This window comes from Pseudophryne corroboree, chromosome 4 (assembly GCF_028390025.1).
Source record: "Pseudophryne corroboree isolate aPseCor3 chromosome 4, aPseCor3.hap2, whole genome shotgun sequence".
NCBI classification, from domain to species: domain Eukaryota; kingdom Metazoa; phylum Chordata; class Amphibia; order Anura; family Myobatrachidae; genus Pseudophryne; species Pseudophryne corroboree.
Window position 1 is genome coordinate 399,292,903 of NC_086447.1, and position 17,512 is coordinate 399,310,414.

Below are 17,512 nucleotides of genomic sequence, written 5' to 3' on the forward strand. Positions count from 1 at the left end.
CGCCAGGCCTATTAGGACGCTGCAGTGGCTAGTATATGAAGTGGCTAGTTATTAAGTGGCAGCTAATATCAATAGCAGTGTTATACCTGTGTTTCACTGGTTGCATCTTCAGCTGATATTTGGAATTGACTCCTGTCTCTCCTTCTCACCAACAGGTAACTAATGCAGAGGGCTGACCACTGTTTCTAGCTAAAGGATATATTTGGTAACTTATGCAGAGGGCTGACCACTGTTTCTAGCTAAAGGATATATTTGGTAACTAATGCAGAGGGCTGACCACTGTTTCTAGCTAAAGGATATATTTGGTAACTAATGCAGAGGGCAGACCACTGTTTCTAGCTAAAGGATATATTTGGTAACTAATGCAGAGGGCTGACCACTGTTTCTAGCTAAAGGATATATTTGGTAACTAATGCAGAGGGCTGACCACTGTTTCTAGCTAAAGGATATATTTGGTAACTAATGCAGAGGGCTGACCACTGTTTCTAGCTAAAGGATATATTTGGTAAATTGTTAAGTGGATTAATATCGGTAGTCAGCAAAAACTTTGTGTTTGACTGGGTTTAGTGATCTCACATTTGGTAGTGATCAACACCTTTGGAGGAGGGTTGCTGTGTGGGGGAGGGGGTTGTAATCAGAAAGGAAGTGTTTGTAGACTTATTTAGTCAGTATAGCATAGGACGCCAGGCCTATTAGGACGCTGCAGTGGCTAGTATATGAAGTGGCTAGTTATTAAGTGGCAGCTAATATCAATAGCAGTGTTCTACCTGTGTTAAACCGAAGGATAACAGAAGGCAAACAAACTAACAAGATAACAGAAGGACTGCATTACCACAAAACTCTGGAACTTTATGTGGCCTCTCCTCGCCTCAAACATGAGAACACCAAGACCAGGCTTACCACCTCTCTGGCTGAGAACATCAAGTCTGCCCCTGGGCCTAACCATCAAGATGAACAGGGAACTGTGGGGGAAGAGGACCAGGATCAGCAGGGACATCACCATTGCGTCTGAGTATGCCCCCCACATTCTCCTTCCCACCCGTACTAAGATCTGATCAAAATGTTATCCCACTCCTACTTCTGCCACTAGTTACCTGCTATTGTGTTTTTGTTTTGTTTTTTTCTTTCCTCTTCATTGCTCGCTTCCACCCCACCATGTGTTTTCCTGTAATGTTTACCACCACTGATTGCACACCTTTCCATTGTGCCCTACATGCAGGGTACATCATACTACTACATAAGCATCAGTTTTCCCATATATGAACTTGGCCCTTGTATGGATCACCTTCCACAGTGTAACCTCCAAAGTGCGCCCAACATGGCTGCCCCGTAAGGTACACTTGTGGATGGGATGAAAAATACATGGACCTTGTGGTTTTGTTGGTACCCTACTCTAATATGTAGGACTCTGAAATCACCCCCATTTTGTGTCATCTCTTCTAGGGGTAGACTATTCCACCCTGCGTAATCCTACGCGGAGCGCCGAAGATGGCTGCTGCACTTGGTACCTGTGAGGGTGGAATACACAACCCTTGGAAGTTATTACCCAAAATACCTGCACCAATCCTGCGTTATGCTTTCTGTGGGCTTAAGGTTTTTCTTTTATGTCTGTGTTGCTTATCTATTGTTGTATTACTCAAATCCTCTGTATCATGTGTATTGTTTTTGATGTCTGTAAAGCGCCTTGAGTCCTGTTGGAGAAAGAGCGCTATATAAATAAAATTATTATTATTATTATTATTATTATTATAAACTGCAAGCATTGTTCGACTTTACAATGGCAATTTTCAAAAGCGACACCTGATGGATGAACACTGGTATTGCACTGAGACTGAATTCGCCAACTTGCAACTGAATATGCCACCCTGCAACCATGCGCAGGCATACGTAATGCAACTAGTGTTTTGCACTACACGCCACACAGAGGATGGATGAGCGTAGCTACATCTGTCTGTTTTTGTGCTGTCAGGAGGCACACAATATTATAAATCTTGGGGTACTAAAAACGGATGCTTATAAATTTCAATGAAGACAAGATTACACTTAATTTATCAGAATGATATATTACACAGTAATCTTACCCTCTTCAGGATAATTCCTCCTAATGTGTTGTCATCTGAATTGAATGATTATGTGTCCATTATAAGGCTGATTCACAATAACAATAAAGAAAATTGCCCAGAAGCAAATATGAGGGTAAAGCCCCTTACACATTGGGCGACACACTGGACAATATGAACAATAACGATCTCTTTTAAAAAGATCTATCGGTCATATCGTCCAGTGTGTATCGATGATTTACCGAACATGCAGCTCAATGTTAACTATATCTTTGAGCAGCATGTTCGGGGAGTGAGGGGGATAACGTGACTGAACAATATCGTACATCGATGTTGTTCAGTGTGTATGCACTGGCTATCTCCCCTAATGAGCAATCAGCAATATAACGCTGATTGCTAATTAGCTGAGGTCGCCCATTGTGTACCCGACTTAAGAGTCCGCAATTAGTGATAGATATGTCCAAATGCCTGGTGTTAGTGATTTACAGTATTGATGGGTATATACAATATATTGCATGAGAAACCGCATCATTTGTCACAGTTGGAGAGAACAATCTCACTGAGCACAGTGGATCAATTCACTGTACCCTGGGTAAATGGTAACAATTTCACATAGCTTGTAAAGGTAGATACAAACACAATACCCCAAATGAGGAGCAACGTATTGTAACAGTTCTGGTATTTCAGATAAATATAATCATAATTGCTCAATTGTGAATGTGTTAAATTGTATGGGATCCAGCAGGGGCATAAGTTCATACTAGGAGCATGGAGGTGGGATAGTTGATGGTACCCACCTCCATTTGCATTCCCTACCAACACCCCATCCTAGCATCACCCAGACACACACAATCTCCAGGGGTGCCGACTTGTCGGGGTGGGTAATAATTACCTCAACTTGGGCTTGTAAGAGAGGCTCAGCTCAGGTCTCCTGATAAGGAGGACATATCACCCCTGTGCAGCTGCCTGTGCCCGCTGTACAGCTGCAAGAAGGAAGAGATGTTAGGGTGTGTGGAGTGAGCACTCAAGTGGAAGTCTCTCCCCATAGGTGTTGGCTGCTGTAGGAGGGACCCTGACTTCTGCAGATCATATTCACCCTCTCCCCTTCACATTTACTTCTACTACCCTATCAGCCCCCAGACAGGGAGAGGGAGGACAGTGGTACCTGCCCCCTGGGCTCCCTGCTTATTTGTGCTCTGAGGTGCAGAAAGCAGACCCTGGAGCAATGGAGCAGACCAATGTGTCCCCTCCAGGGCTATCACCAGCGGGGCAACCGAGGGTGGGTAATGAGAGCTAGTGCTGTGGAGGAGACTATTACAGTAGTTGCTGTTTTTCTCTTTGAAGTTTAGTTGCTAACATATCATTGTGGTCTTTGTAGAAAGTGAGATCTATAAATGTGATCACCTTACTTATGTCATATGTGATTTTGAAATTCAGGCTACTATCATTATTTGGTAACATTCTATTAAGGCTTCTTTGCTGCCATTCCATATCATCAGGATGTCGTCTATATATCACATTCATGTGATCACATGTTTTGCACGGTAATCCCTGTCGTCATTAAATTATTTTTGGCCTTCCCTCCATCCTAAGAATACATTTGTGTAGGTGGGGGCACATTTTACCCCCATGACTGTCCCCCTCCCCTACCAGAAAAAATGGTTGTTAAACATGAAGTTTTTATGCAAAGCAAAATTAAGAAGTTCTAGTAAAACTTCCTGGAAGTCATCCATAATACCTAACTGCTTCTACACCCAGCTTGTGTGCATATTGAACAAATACCTAACTGCTGGTATACAAAGCTTGTGTTCTGTTCTCATGTATAGAGATCCAAAGCCCAGACTGGCAAGTAGATAATTTTCCTACATTTTGACATAATGTAGCTTTTTCAGGATGTCAGAATGTCACATACATATGACAGTATTCCAAGTACATGTTTTCTCAGGTGGATGTCAATTAATGTACAGTACTTGCCTTTTCTAAAAGTCCACCAGTGTCTGAGACTATTGGTCTACTGTGAGGATTATTCACATTTTTATGAACCTATGATACTAAGTAAAAAGGTGGAGTTTTTGGGTGTTCTACCTTAAGATATTAATGTTCATGTTTATTGATGGTGTTTCTTTGGAGGGCTTGATCTATCAGTCTAGTGTATATTACAAATATCCGCAGGGTTAAACATTGATTTTAGATATCAGGCCAGATACATCATTGCTTGGAAAGCGATAAAATGGGGAGTGAAAAAGCACCAGGCAATCAGCTCCTAACTGCCATTTTTCAAACACAGTCTGTGACATGGCAGTTAGGACCCGATTGGCTGGTATTTTTTCACTCTCCATTTTATCATTTTCCAAGCGATGATGCATCTAGCCCATCATCACTAATCTTTCACCTGTTTTAGGGACTCCTAAATACAGTATATACATGTGCTTTGGCCATATCACTATAAGTCCTCCTTTGTCAGAAGATTTAGTAACCACATCTGTCAAGTCTCTCAATTATTTGATGGTTTTCTTCTTGTGGTGATTGAGATTACCACTTGGATAGCAATGTTTATTTGTGAGTTGGATATTATCCAAGTACTTACTCACCAGATTCATAAATACCTGTACTTATGGGCCTATATTATCTTGGGGATAATATGCAGACTTTTTCTTGCAGATTGTAATTTTATATGTGGTGGGTTTCATGGCATTAGCAATAGTAGTAGTAGTAGTAGTAGTAGTAGTAGTAGTAGTAGTAGTAGTAGTGTATTCAGATAGCTCTTCAAGTATCTATTCATCTTCTTCTTCATCTTTTTTTTCTCCTGAAATTTGTTAAAACATTTTGTAGTTTTAACAAGCTATGTGAAATTGTTATCACTTACACAGGTTTCTTTTAATTAGTCACTACACTTAGCAATAGTGGAAATAACCAAATCTGTAGCTTGACACTTTCAAATAAAATATACAGAGAGGACCTTCTAGCCATAGAGGTTTAATAATTGGTCTTAAGTAAAAGGAACTTGCAGATAACATTACTGGGGGGCACAAAGGCCTACAACATAGGGCACAGAGCACGATGCACCCTCTCAATGGAAAGTGAGTCAACTCTAAGTTAGGATTTCCAAGTCTGCAGTGAGAGATTGGGGAGTATGAATATCACATTTGGTAGAGGGGACAACAGGCAGATGGGAAAGCAGAAAAAGACAAGAGATGCTTCTCTTGCCATGGAAAGTCTTGAGTAATTTCAGGAAAAGTCTATTTTTAGCATGGGCCAAGGACAGCTACATAGCAGCAAAAGGGGGAAACAATCTCTAGGTGGGAGGACCTTGGGTGTCTAGAACATTTGCATTATCATATATAAATGCCCCACTGACAAAGGGATGTGGAAGGCAGCAACAGGAGCAACCTGGGGTATTATAGTTTGCCAGGGAGTGTGGGGGAGGGGAGCACAGACCTCACAAAATGGAAAACAGTTTTGGTGCCAAGTCACCACTAAGGAACAAGCAAATGGGGGGGAAGGTCTGCCCTAGGAATCAGTTACCACCATCAGACCAGGAGGTCATGCTGCACAGCAGTATGCAGGCAAAAAAGGGTAGTTCTGATGAATAGAGGAAACAAACTTCCATTGTCACTAAAGCAGTCACTCCCCAACTACAGTCTTGGGGATGACAGTAAGGCAGGTCCCAGTATTGAAGCAAGAGTGAGGGGCAGCAGACAGTTCACAGGTGCAATGAAGGTATATAGCATGCATGCTCCACAGTGACATACTGTATACCACAGTACAAAGGCCAGGTGTCTGGGCTGGCAGTGACATTTTGGCGATCTGCTTAGCCCAATGTGCCCTCCCCCCCAGAAGGTCACTGTGAGTTGTATGATAATAGGCTTTATGGAGAAAGTTTAAAGCATGTCAGCCATCATAGGCTGCGAGTCCACTCCCCATTTTATTTTAGTTTAATTACTTGTTAATATGCACCTTTGAAGGAATAACAATGGATATTTAGACACTATGTTCATGTTGTATTGAAAGGTGGGAAAGGTTAAAAAGGTTCTTCCAGGTTTAACCCATTGCCATTACTTAGGCATGACTTAGAGCTGGCAATACATCAGTTCCTGTGGTCTAAATGTACACGCATTTCTGTAATACATCCATATATCACTTTTTGGTATATTCTAGGCATACATTATATTTACTGACCCTAGCTTCTGTCTAGGTGTCAGAACAAGCAATAGTTCAGTACAGCAAGGCTGTATTCACATGTGTGTAGCACATCTCTTGGAGATGTCATAGGCTGTTGGAAATTAAGTGTGCACATGTGTTCATATTGCAGCATTATATATGCACACACAAGCGGATGACCCAAACTATGAACAGCCCGGTTACTTAACAAGTGATGGTTTATTGATAGATATCAGGTGTAGTCATACTCACTGTTACATGTACACTGGTCATGGAGTGGAGCTTCAGCGGAGTCAAGTTCATACAACCCACCAGCCGTTGAGTGTGTGCTGCAAACGGGTAGTGGTACAGAGGTGCTGGAACAGAATTATAACAGGTATTAACCGAGGTAAGCAGAAGGCTTCTGTCTCCAACCATATTCCTATACACAGTAAAGACAAGATGACCCATGCACATAGTAGTGATCCCGGCAGCCATCTTGCGATAGGGCATGAAGCTCCCTGGAGGGCAGTAAGACTGGATTCTGCACAGTAGTGTCAGCATTCGAAGAGTGAATTTGACATTTAAAACTCTCAGTTAACTCCTGCTTCTCAGATATAGCCTAGTTCTGATGATGTAGGGGTATTTTGTTAAATACTAGGGAATTTTGGCATCTACAAGTCGCTTAAAATCCTTTTTCTCAACTCTCATCTGGACTTTTTCCCTGACAACTGCAGTGCAGTGAGTCACGATCATGGTGAGCGATTCCACCAGCAAAGAAGCAAAGATATCTGGGTAGGTGAAATGCTTGTATTGTGGCAGAGACTGCAGCTTCCCCGCTGCTGCCCACTTCTTCATCTTTCAACTGGGGCATAAGTGCCCTACTCTCTCTGGCTACACCCCAGGAGATATTACCAACTCTTAATGGAAAGTGGATACATTCCCTCAGGTAAAACTGTGTTGCCCTGCAGGTGGGACATATTTAAAAGGGGATCTGGTCAGTATTCCAGGGGTTGGGATCCTGGCAGTCAGAATACCAATGCAGGAATCCTGAAACAGCTCTGAATACAAACATCAGGATCCTGTCATGGACCACAATGCCGGCGGCCGATATCCTGAACAAAGGACTACCGGCTTTGCAGCGAGGTAAGCCGCGCGTGCGGATGGGAGGGTAGGTTTAGGCTGCAGGGGGGATGGTTAGGGTTAGGCTCCGGGATGGGAGGGTTTTATATATATATATATAATGTCTTCCGATTCCTATGGACAAGTTTGCAGCAAATGCAGCTTCCACATTTGTAACTTCCCTGGCATTTCTTTATTGAGGAAGATGATTCAGATTTTAATAGGCTAGGTGCTAGAATATCTTTAAGATTACTGGTCTTTCTGAAAACAATCTGCGGTCTAGGAGGTAGGATGTCTTTAAGGATGGGATCCATCATAAGGATGTTCCAGTGCTTGCTTAGGGATTTTCTGATGTTAGCTTCATGGCAACTGTATGTCATGATGAAAGGGGTTGTATAGCGTGATTGACTCTGGACCAGGGCACTTTGATCTTTTTGCAGAGGATTCTCCTTAATTTTGTCGAGTGCTTTTGCGATGACGTCTTTAGGGTATTCCCTTTCTTTGAATCTTTCAGCATACATTTGAAGTTGGTGATCCTGGTCTTCCTTTAGACTGCTGTTTCTTTGTATGCGATGGAATTGTGAATAAGGAATGTTGGTCTTCCTCAATAAAGAAATGCCAGGGAAGTTACAAATGTGGAAGCTGCATTTGCTGCAAACTTGTCCATAGGAATCGGAAGACATTTTCCAACAATGACAATTCATGTGAATATACTATTAAGCACTTCATTAATTGCAACTCAACTATGGTTGTGTATCTTCTAGAATGCACCTGTGGTCTCAAGTACGTCGGGAAAACGAAGAGATGCCTAAAAACACGTATTCAAGAGCATGTTAGAAACATCAAGAATAAAATCCAGACACATGCTATATATAGACATTTTCAGGATAGACCTCACCTTTAAAGGTATAGAAGTTGTAAGTCTCGGAGAATGGGGTGGAGATATCCTGAACAAACTTTCAAAGCGAGAAATGTTCTGGATTTTTTAATTAAGAACTATTTAATGAGGGATTTAATGAGGGATTTGAAATTGCGCCTTTCCTTTAATTCATCTCCACTACATCACTTTAACCACTATTTTATTCTGTTGTCCTTCACCATGCATGACCACTATTCTGCATGCCCGTAATTTATTATTACATACTCAAATCATGTCTTCACATAATGCACGTATTCATTTTACACTATATATATTTTTTAAATAAATATCTTTTATTGTGTGTGTGTATATATATATATATATATATATATATATTTTTTTTTTTTTTTTAATGGCTGTGCATTGCAGGATCCTGTTAATTAATATTCACTAAATGTGAATTGGGATCAAAACAAGACGGCTGGGTATTCTAACTACCAGAAATTACTGATCCACTGTTGTCAGACCTTTTTAAAGAAACATGAAAATGACTGTGCGCCCCATTATGCGGTTCATCTGCGGCTACAGACATCCGGATATGACGTCATCACCATGAACTATTACAGTTTTAACCAAAACTGACTTTTATATCCATTGCAGCTTGGGTCTGGTATTTACTATTGGACTAGGATCAGTACTTTGCTATTTTGTTGCCGTCTCAAACATTGTCCTTATCCCCTTGTATCACTGTTACCTGTTTTATCCCCCGTCGGAAGTGATGCGGATGCGTTCCAACACATAGGCGGAAGTGACGAGTGCGTTCCACCGCCGCCCGACACACCAAACACACTATTATCCCTATCTCACTCCCTGCACTTTACGTTAGTGCTGTCTGCGGGTGCTTTCACACATAAGCGCAGACAGCACATATCCTGTGAATATGAGTTTTACCCTGTAAATATGAGTTTTATTATTTGTACACGTCCGGCGGAAGTGACGTAATTTTGCGTTCCAAGGCCATTGTGGGCGGAAATTGATGCGTCTTTTGCGTTCCACCGCCGTTTTATCACTCTCAGTTCACTTAAATCCTATTTTTTTATTCTCTACGAACATGATCTGCTTCTGATATATAACATCTCTGTTTTCATTGCAATTATCCATTGTTATAAATACTGGTTTTAGCTTTTATGTTTAGGAAGTGATGTCACACCCACATGTTTAACATGTGACCTCTCACTAGCTCTATAAATTTCCTGTTTGTGCCCATAACGACTATCCCCTTGATGAAGTCCACACAATAGGACGAAACACGTTGGAACAGGGACCTGCTACTTACCCTTTGGACTCCCCACATGCGGACAGATAAGCTGTTTTAATTATTCAATCCTGTACGTGTGCTACCTGCATTTATGGACAGATGAATTGCCTATTTATGTTAATTGTCTTGTACGTTTGTTATCTTTAAGCGTGGCAGGATTGTGCCCATTAAATTGTTTTTATTATTACGCTTGCTCAATATTAATTGGAATGAGCCACATTCCTAACATATAAGCTGTTTGTGAAAATACTGTCTTTTATAGCTTTTATCTTCTTTTTTAAGAATCATCAGTTTCGCTCACTCAATATTTTGGAATGAGCCACATTCCTGATTTTTTGAAACGACTGTGAAAAATATTGTTTTTCAAAACAGTACACACTATGTTGCTTTTATCTTCTCTTTACATGTTCGGCTTCTAAAGTGTCATCAGTCTGAAAATATTTGGAGCCAAGTTGCTATTTATTTTAATAACTGCACCTGACCGCACAGGTTTTATTCACCGACACTATTAGGCGCTTTTATTTACTCCATTTGTCAATATATATATATATATATATATATATATATATATATTCAAAAATTGCAGGGATTAGAGAGTTCTGATAAAACCTACAATATATAAACCACTGCACAGTAAAATGTGGCTTGGCTAACAACAATTGCAGATATCAGACACTCTTTTATCTGTCCTGCTTAAAGCGTCTCTCTTCCTCTTTAGTTAGTGCTAAATATGCTTGCTGACTGGTGCCAGGTTTTTGGCATATCGCATGCATTCATTCTCTGACCTTCTTTGGTTTGCAGGTCCAGCATACTATTTACCTTGGGCAGGGTCTGACTGAGAAGTCAGTCAGACCCTGTCAAAGTTTAGCACAATAATTATATACACATATAATATATTATTTTGATGTAGTTGATAAGGTGCAGAAAAAAATATTGTAAAAAGTCTCTTATAGAAAGAATACATAAAATAGTTAAAGAGGGTTTTCAAAAAGGACAGCACATCTCTTCATAACATTACTGGGTTGCAGAGTTAACCCATAATATATAATAAAATATGCCTATATAAATATACCACATGCAGTATCTATTGAGTTGAAACATGGTGGACCAGACATTTGGGGGGAGATTCAAATATTTGAAAAGTCGGTTGGGTGTCTTTCCCCCCCCCTGTCTATTAGATAGGAAAAAACAGACTCCCAACTGACTTCTCAAACATTTGAATCTCCCCCTTGTAATGACATTTTTTTGTATATTCATTATCATAATTATTATTATTATTATTATTATTTTTATTACTATTATCATCATCATACTTTTTAAGGTACTATATTAGCCAAAGTATGTAAGTTTTCTCACTCTTTATCACACACAGTCTCACAATGAGAATTTCATTGCATAGTGACTGACAGGAAGTGACCATTTGGGGGAGACAACAGGAAATGGCAGCAAAAATGTAGGCATGTCATGGTCGTTTTTGGGGCGTGTACTACCATGAGCTGCAATTATGTACATAGAGAAACATGGGGGTCTATTTACTAAGCCTAGGATGGAGATAAAGTGGATGGAGATAAAGTACCAGCCAATCAGCTCCTGCCATGTCACATTTGAAAAATGACAGTTATGAGCTGAGTGGCTGGTACTTTATCGCCATCCACTTTATTTCCATCCATGGCTTAGTAAAAAGACCCCATGGCTTAGCATCATTACTGCTGCGGCCAGTCTGCATAGTCATAGGGCTACTCTTGCAGTCGATGTGTGACCATCTAGTCTTCTTTCCGGCAGAGAGGCAAGAGGTTCTCCCCAAACACGTTAATTAAAACAATATAAATTAAAATGTCTTTATTTAACAGGAACTCTGGACATTTGGCATTTCCTCTTTTACCCTTACCTAAATATATTTTGAATAGTGCTTTAAATATCACAACAAAATATTGCAACAGATATCTGGGAATAGGAGCTCCAAACTATATCGCAACTATACTTTTGTTTCATTTTCCTGAGGAATGCAGCTGCACTTTAGGTCTTGTTACAATCAAGGAATCCTTGTGATATATATTTACGTTTCTGGATAGGTTAGCAGATAAATGTATTACATAGCTCCATTTAGATAAATGCCTGGTTTAATATCAGAGGTAAAAAGCTATCATGATGTTTCTTTCATTTTAGGACAATTCCTCCAACTCTACATTGCGGTAGTATGTGTAATAGGAAACTACCGATGTGCTAGTAGGTTTCCCTTGTAATTATCCCTGGCAAAGTCCTTGTATTTCCTTATCTGGCTTAATGTACAGTATAAGCAGTCTCTCCTGCTATCATTAGATTTCACTGTACAGTAGGTAAAAAGTCACTAGTCTCTATTTAGAAGGCATACTCAGGGTGCAATGTATTATGACAGTTCTCACCCTTAGCTGGATATCCTGCTAATCCCTGCTTTGCTGTTACGCTGTTTTATGTAAGTGCAAACTGAAGGGTAATACTCTGCTGGAGAAATAGGGATGTCACGATCCGGGTAACTGGACGCCATTACTTACCATTCAGGTGTCTACATGACTGCCCCCCTCCCCTACCAGAAAAAATGGTTGTTAAACATGAAGTTTTTATGCAAAGCAAAATTAAGAAGTTCTAGTAAAACTTCCTGGAAGTCATCCATAATACCTAACTGCTTCTACACCCAGCTTGTGTGCATATTGAACAAATACCTAACTGCTGGTATGCAAAGCTTGTGTTCTGTTCTCATGTATAGAGATCCAAAGCCCAGACTGGCAAGTAGATAATTTTCCTACATTTTGACATAATATAGCTTTTTCAGGATGTCAGAAGTGTTACATACATATGACAGTATTCCAAGTACATGTTTTCTCAGGTGGATGTCAATTAATGTACAGTACTTGCCTTTTCTAAAAGTCCACCAGTGTCTGAGACTATTGGTCTACTGTGAGGATTATTCACATTTTTATGAACCTATGATACTAAGTAAAAAGGTGGAGTTTTTGGGTGTTCTACCTTAAGATATTAATGTTCATGTTTATTGATGGTGTTTCTTTGGAGGGCTTGATCTATCAGTCTAGTGTAATAAATATTACAAATATCTGCAGGGTTAAACATTGATTTTAGATATCAGGCCAGATACATCATTGCTTGGAAAGCGATAAAATGGAGAGTGAAAAAGCACCAGCCAATCAGCTCCTAACTGCCATTTTTCAAACACAGCCTGTGACATGGCAGTTAGGAGCTGATTGGCTGGTACTTTTTCATTCTCCATTTTATCATTTTCCAAGCGATGATGCATCTAGCCCATCATCACTAATCTTTCACCTGTTTTAGGGACTCCTAAATACAGTATATACATGTGCTTTGGCCATATCACTATAAGTCCTCCTTTGTCAGAAGATTTAGTAACCACATCTGTCAAGTCTCTCAATTATTTGATGGTTTTCTTCTTGTGGTGATTGAGATTACCACTTGGATAGCAATGTTTATTTGTGAGTTGGATATTATCCAAGTACTTACTCACCAGATTCATAAATACCTGTACTTATGGGCCTATATTATCTTGGGGATAATATGCAGACTTTTTCTTGCAGATTGTAATTTTATATGTGGTGGGTTTCATGGCATTAGCAATAGTAGTAGTAGTAGTAGTAGTAGTAGTAGTAGTAGTAGTAGTAGTAGTAGTGTATTCAGATAGCTCTTCAAGTATCTATTAATCTTCTTCTTCATCTTTTTCTTCTCCTGAAATTTGTTAAAACATTTTGTAGTTTTAACAAGCTATGTGAAATTGTTATTACTTACACAGGTTTCTTTTAATTAGTCACTACACTTAGCAATAGTGGAAATAACCAAATCTGTAGCTTGATACTTTCAAATAAAATATACAGAGAGGACCTTCTAGCCATAGAGGTTTAATAATTGGTCTTAAGTAAAAGGAACTTGCAGATAACATTACTTGGGGGGCACAAAGGCCTACAGCATAGGGCAAAGAGCACGATGCACCCTCTCAATGGAAAGTGAGTCAACTCTAAGTTAGGATTTCCAAGTCTGCAGTGAGAGATTGGGGAGTATGAATATCACATTTGGTAGAGGGGACAACAGGCAGATGGGAAAGCAGAAAAAGACAAGAGATGCTTCTCTTGCCATGGAAAGTCTTGAGTAATTTCAGGAAAAGTCTATTTTTAGCATGGGCCAAGGACAGCTACATAGCAGCAAAAGGGGGGAACAATCTCTAGGTGGGAGGACCTTGGGTGTCTAGAACATTTGCATTATCATATATAAATGCCCCACTGACAAAGGGATGTGGAAGGCAGCAACAGGAGCAACCTGGGGTATTATAGTTTGCCAGGGAGTGTGGGGGAGGGGAGCACAGACCTCACAAAATGGAAAACAGTTTTGGTGCCAAGTCACCACTAAGGAACAAGCAAATGGGGGGGAGGAGGTCTGCCCTAGGAATCAGTTACCACCATCAGACAGGAGGTCATGCTGCACAGCAGTATGCAGGCAAAAAAGGGTAGTTCTGATGAATAGAGGAAACAAACTTCCATTGTCACTAAAGCAGTCACTCCCCAACTACAGTCTTGGGGATGACAGTAAGGCAGGTCCCAGTATTGAAGCAAGAGTGAGGGGCAGCAGACAGTTCACAGGTGCAATGAAGGTATACAGCATGCATGCTCCACAGTGACATACAGTACTGTATACCACAGTACAAAGGCCAGGTGTCTGGGCTGGCAGTGAAATTTTGGCGATCTGCTTAGCCCAATGTGCCCTCCCCCCCAGAAGGTCACTGTAAGTTCTATGATAATAGGCTTTATGGAGAAAGTTTAAAGCATGTCAGCCATCATAGGCTGCGAGTCCACTCCCCATTTTATTTTAGTTTAATTACTTGTTAATATGCACCTTTGAAGGAATAACAATGGATATTTAGACACTATGTTCATGTTGTATTGAAAGGTGGGAAAGGTTAAAAAGGTTCTTCCAGGTTTAACCCATTGCCATTACTTAGGCATGACTTAGAGCTGGCAATACATCAGTTCCTGTGGTCTAAATGTACACGCATTTCTGTAAAACATCCATATATCAGTTTTTGGTATATTCTAGGCATACATTATATTTACTGACCCTTGCTTCTGTCTAGGTGTCAGAACAAGCAATAGTTCAGTACAGCAAGGCTGTATTCACATGTGTGTAGCACATCTCTTGGCGATGTCATAGGCTGTTGGAAATGAAGTGCGCACATGTGTTCATATTGCAGCATTATATATGCACACACAAGCGGATGACCCAAACTATGTACAGCCCGGTTACTTAACCAGTGATGGTTTATTGATAGATAGCAGGTGCAGTCATACTCACTGTTACATGTACACTGGTCATGGAGTGGAACTTGAGCGGAGTCGGGTTTCATACAACTCACCAGCCGTTGAGTGTGTGCTGCAAACGGGTAGTGGTACAGAGGTGCTGGAACAGAATTATAACAGGTATTAACCAAGTCACACATAGGAGGTAAGCAGAAGGCTTCTGTCTCCCACCATATTCCTATACACAGTAAAGATAAGATGACCCATGCACAGGGCTGTTTCTAGCCAATTTGGCTCCCAGTGCGAGATTTAAAAATGCCCCCCCATGACATAAAAAAATGTGCCCCCCCCACACCTAGATTTAAAAAAAAAAACTTGCGCGCGCACCCGGCAAGGGGGCGTGGCCTCATCTAAATGGGTGTGGCCTCGTCTGAAAAGACTACCTCACAATCCAGTTTTTGACCCTGCTCCAACAGATCACGCCCACCACAGGAAAAAAAAATTCTACCATATTAAGACCCACACAGTAATGCCCCCTGCACCATATTATGCCACACACCGCAATGCCCTTGATATATTAAATCCCCACACTACGGCAGGCAAGAGTCCCCATTTCACACATTACGGCAGGTGTCCCCATTTTACACATTGAGAGAGAGAGAGAGAGAGAGAGAGAATACTTACAGAGGCGATTACCGCTCTTCGGCCCGCCTCACCAGGCTCCTCGCGCCGGCCTTTCCCTCTTCCTAACTTGGATCCCCCTCTGTACTCCACTCTGGGGGGGGGGGAGTTTCGCGGAGTGACGGGGTTGCGTTGTGACGTAACGACGCAACCGCGTCATTCCGTGAAACTCCGCCCCCCGAGTGGGTTACTCGGGGAGAAATAGGAGGGGGAAGCAGGGAGCCACAGTTAGTGCCGCGGCGGTTGCACTGCTCGCCTGCCCCAAGTAACGGCCCTGCCCATGCACATAGTAGTGATCCAGGCAGCCATCTTGCGATAGGGCATGAAGCTCCCTGGAGGACAGTAAGACTGGATTTAGCACAGTAGTGTCAGCATTTGAAGAGTGAATTTGACATTTAAAACTCTCAAAAGATACAAATGTGTCAAATGCAAAATGGCGCTCCTTTCTGTTCAATTTGTTCCTCAAAAAGAAAAAGATAAATATATCATGGTGTAGTATATTTGAAACACTTCCACTTCTTATAACAAAAAGATGATACGAGGCTATTTCCCAAAAGGTGATAGATCCAGAACACCCAGGTTGGTCACCTTATGGAAATATAATTACCTCTATCAGTCCCTCAAACCAATGAGGTATATACGAGTGGATTAAAATCACCCAGCAGAAAAAAGACCATACAGTTTTCCCAAGGAGTGAGTAGAAAGTGGAGGGAATCCCCTTATGGTGTTGTAATTACCTCTATGCACCCCTCAAATTAATGAGGTATATGCATGTGGTTTATTCACCCAGCAGGGATGAATCTGAAGGGTTATTTAGGATAGTGGATAGATGATAATAAATCCGTTATGCCCATGTGGGTCACCTTATTGTAGTCTAATTACCTCTATATACCCCTCCAATCAATGAGGTATATGCGTATGGATATTTCACCAAGCGAGATCGGAACACAGGAGTTTCTTAAAATCAGATTCTTTTATTAAAATCCTCCCAGTGAGCTTGTAAAAGAGAGGATACTCACATAGCATAATACTGTTTTTTAATATCCATTTTAAAAGACAGACAATAAAAATTACATTTAAAAGGGGGAATCACTGATGAGTCAGAACGCCTACCAGATGTTAAAACACACAGTGCAGGAGATAGGAAAAAACTGGAAGTCCTCTGCGAGTCCCGGTTACTCCATTTGGAAGTCCAGTTCTTTTCTCCAAAAGGTAGGTCCGTCTGAGTCCCAAACAGATAGTCCCCGCCGTCAGCAACGCGTTTCGGTTTCCCTTCCTCAGGCTTCCGGTATCTGTCCCTTGTACAGAACCCTATTTATAGGGCTCACTGATTTCTGTTAATCCGCCGCAGGCGGCCGTGGAACGCATGCCGCGTGACGCGGCTTTCCGGAAGAGGTTCTCGCTTCGTCACTTCCGTATTTGTCCGTGGAACGCACCGTGCGTTCCACGCGTCCGCCAGCGCCGGCCCCCGTATTTCCTCTTTGATTTTCAGCAGTACACATCTTTCTAAACTTACAGGGAAAATAAAAATTATATCAACCACATGTATATATAACCGGGATATTTAGAATACTTTGATTTTACTATATTGCAGTTAAGCCCATAATTTACAATCTTAAGCACAGATTTTGATTACTCTTCCAAAAAGCATTTTAATTCGAAGTCGGCATTCAATCCTTTTGGGAATAACGTTTCCAGATTGAATACCCACTTCATTTCTGCTTTAGATAAACGATTCTCTAGATTCCTAGATCTCCAATTTGGGGTAATTTGTTCTAATGCCCAAAAGGATAGAATCTTTTGTTCATCACACCCATGTTTCTCTTTAAAATGGCTTGACAATGGATGGGTTAAAAGGCCCTTTTTTATATTATAAATGTGCTCAGAAATACGTTTTTTTAGGGGTCTTGAAGTCTTCCCTAGGGAAGACTTCAAGACCCCTAAAAAAACGTATTTCTGAGCACATTTATAATATAAAAAAGGGCCTTTTAACCCATCCATTGTCAAGCCATTTTAAAGAGAAACATGGGTGTGATGAACA

General features: G+C 41.0%; 1 long non-coding RNA gene across 5 annotated transcripts in view; it reads right to left on the bottom strand.

The window, feature by feature from the left end:
- Positions 1 to 1,920: 1,920 nt before the first annotated feature.
- LOC134911457 (uncharacterized) overlaps positions 1,921 to 17,512 on the bottom strand; it is a 43,986-nt gene continuing 28,394 nt past the window's right edge. Inside the window, exons 3-8 of one of the 5 annotated variants that reach the window (XR_010176588.1) lie at positions 14,846 to 14,950; positions 13,014 to 13,231; positions 8,067 to 8,130; positions 6,474 to 6,577; positions 4,667 to 4,866; positions 1,921 to 3,043 (exon numbers count right to left, since the gene is read on the bottom strand). This is a non-coding gene — a long non-coding RNA (uncharacterized LOC134911457). Of the gene's footprint in view, positions 3,044 to 4,416; positions 4,867 to 6,473; positions 6,578 to 8,066; positions 8,131 to 13,013; positions 13,232 to 14,845; positions 14,951 to 16,584; positions 16,850 to 17,512 lie in introns of those variants that run through there. The other 4 variants (XR_010176591.1, XR_010176589.1, XR_010176587.1 and 1 more) reach the window with 4 other exon arrangements.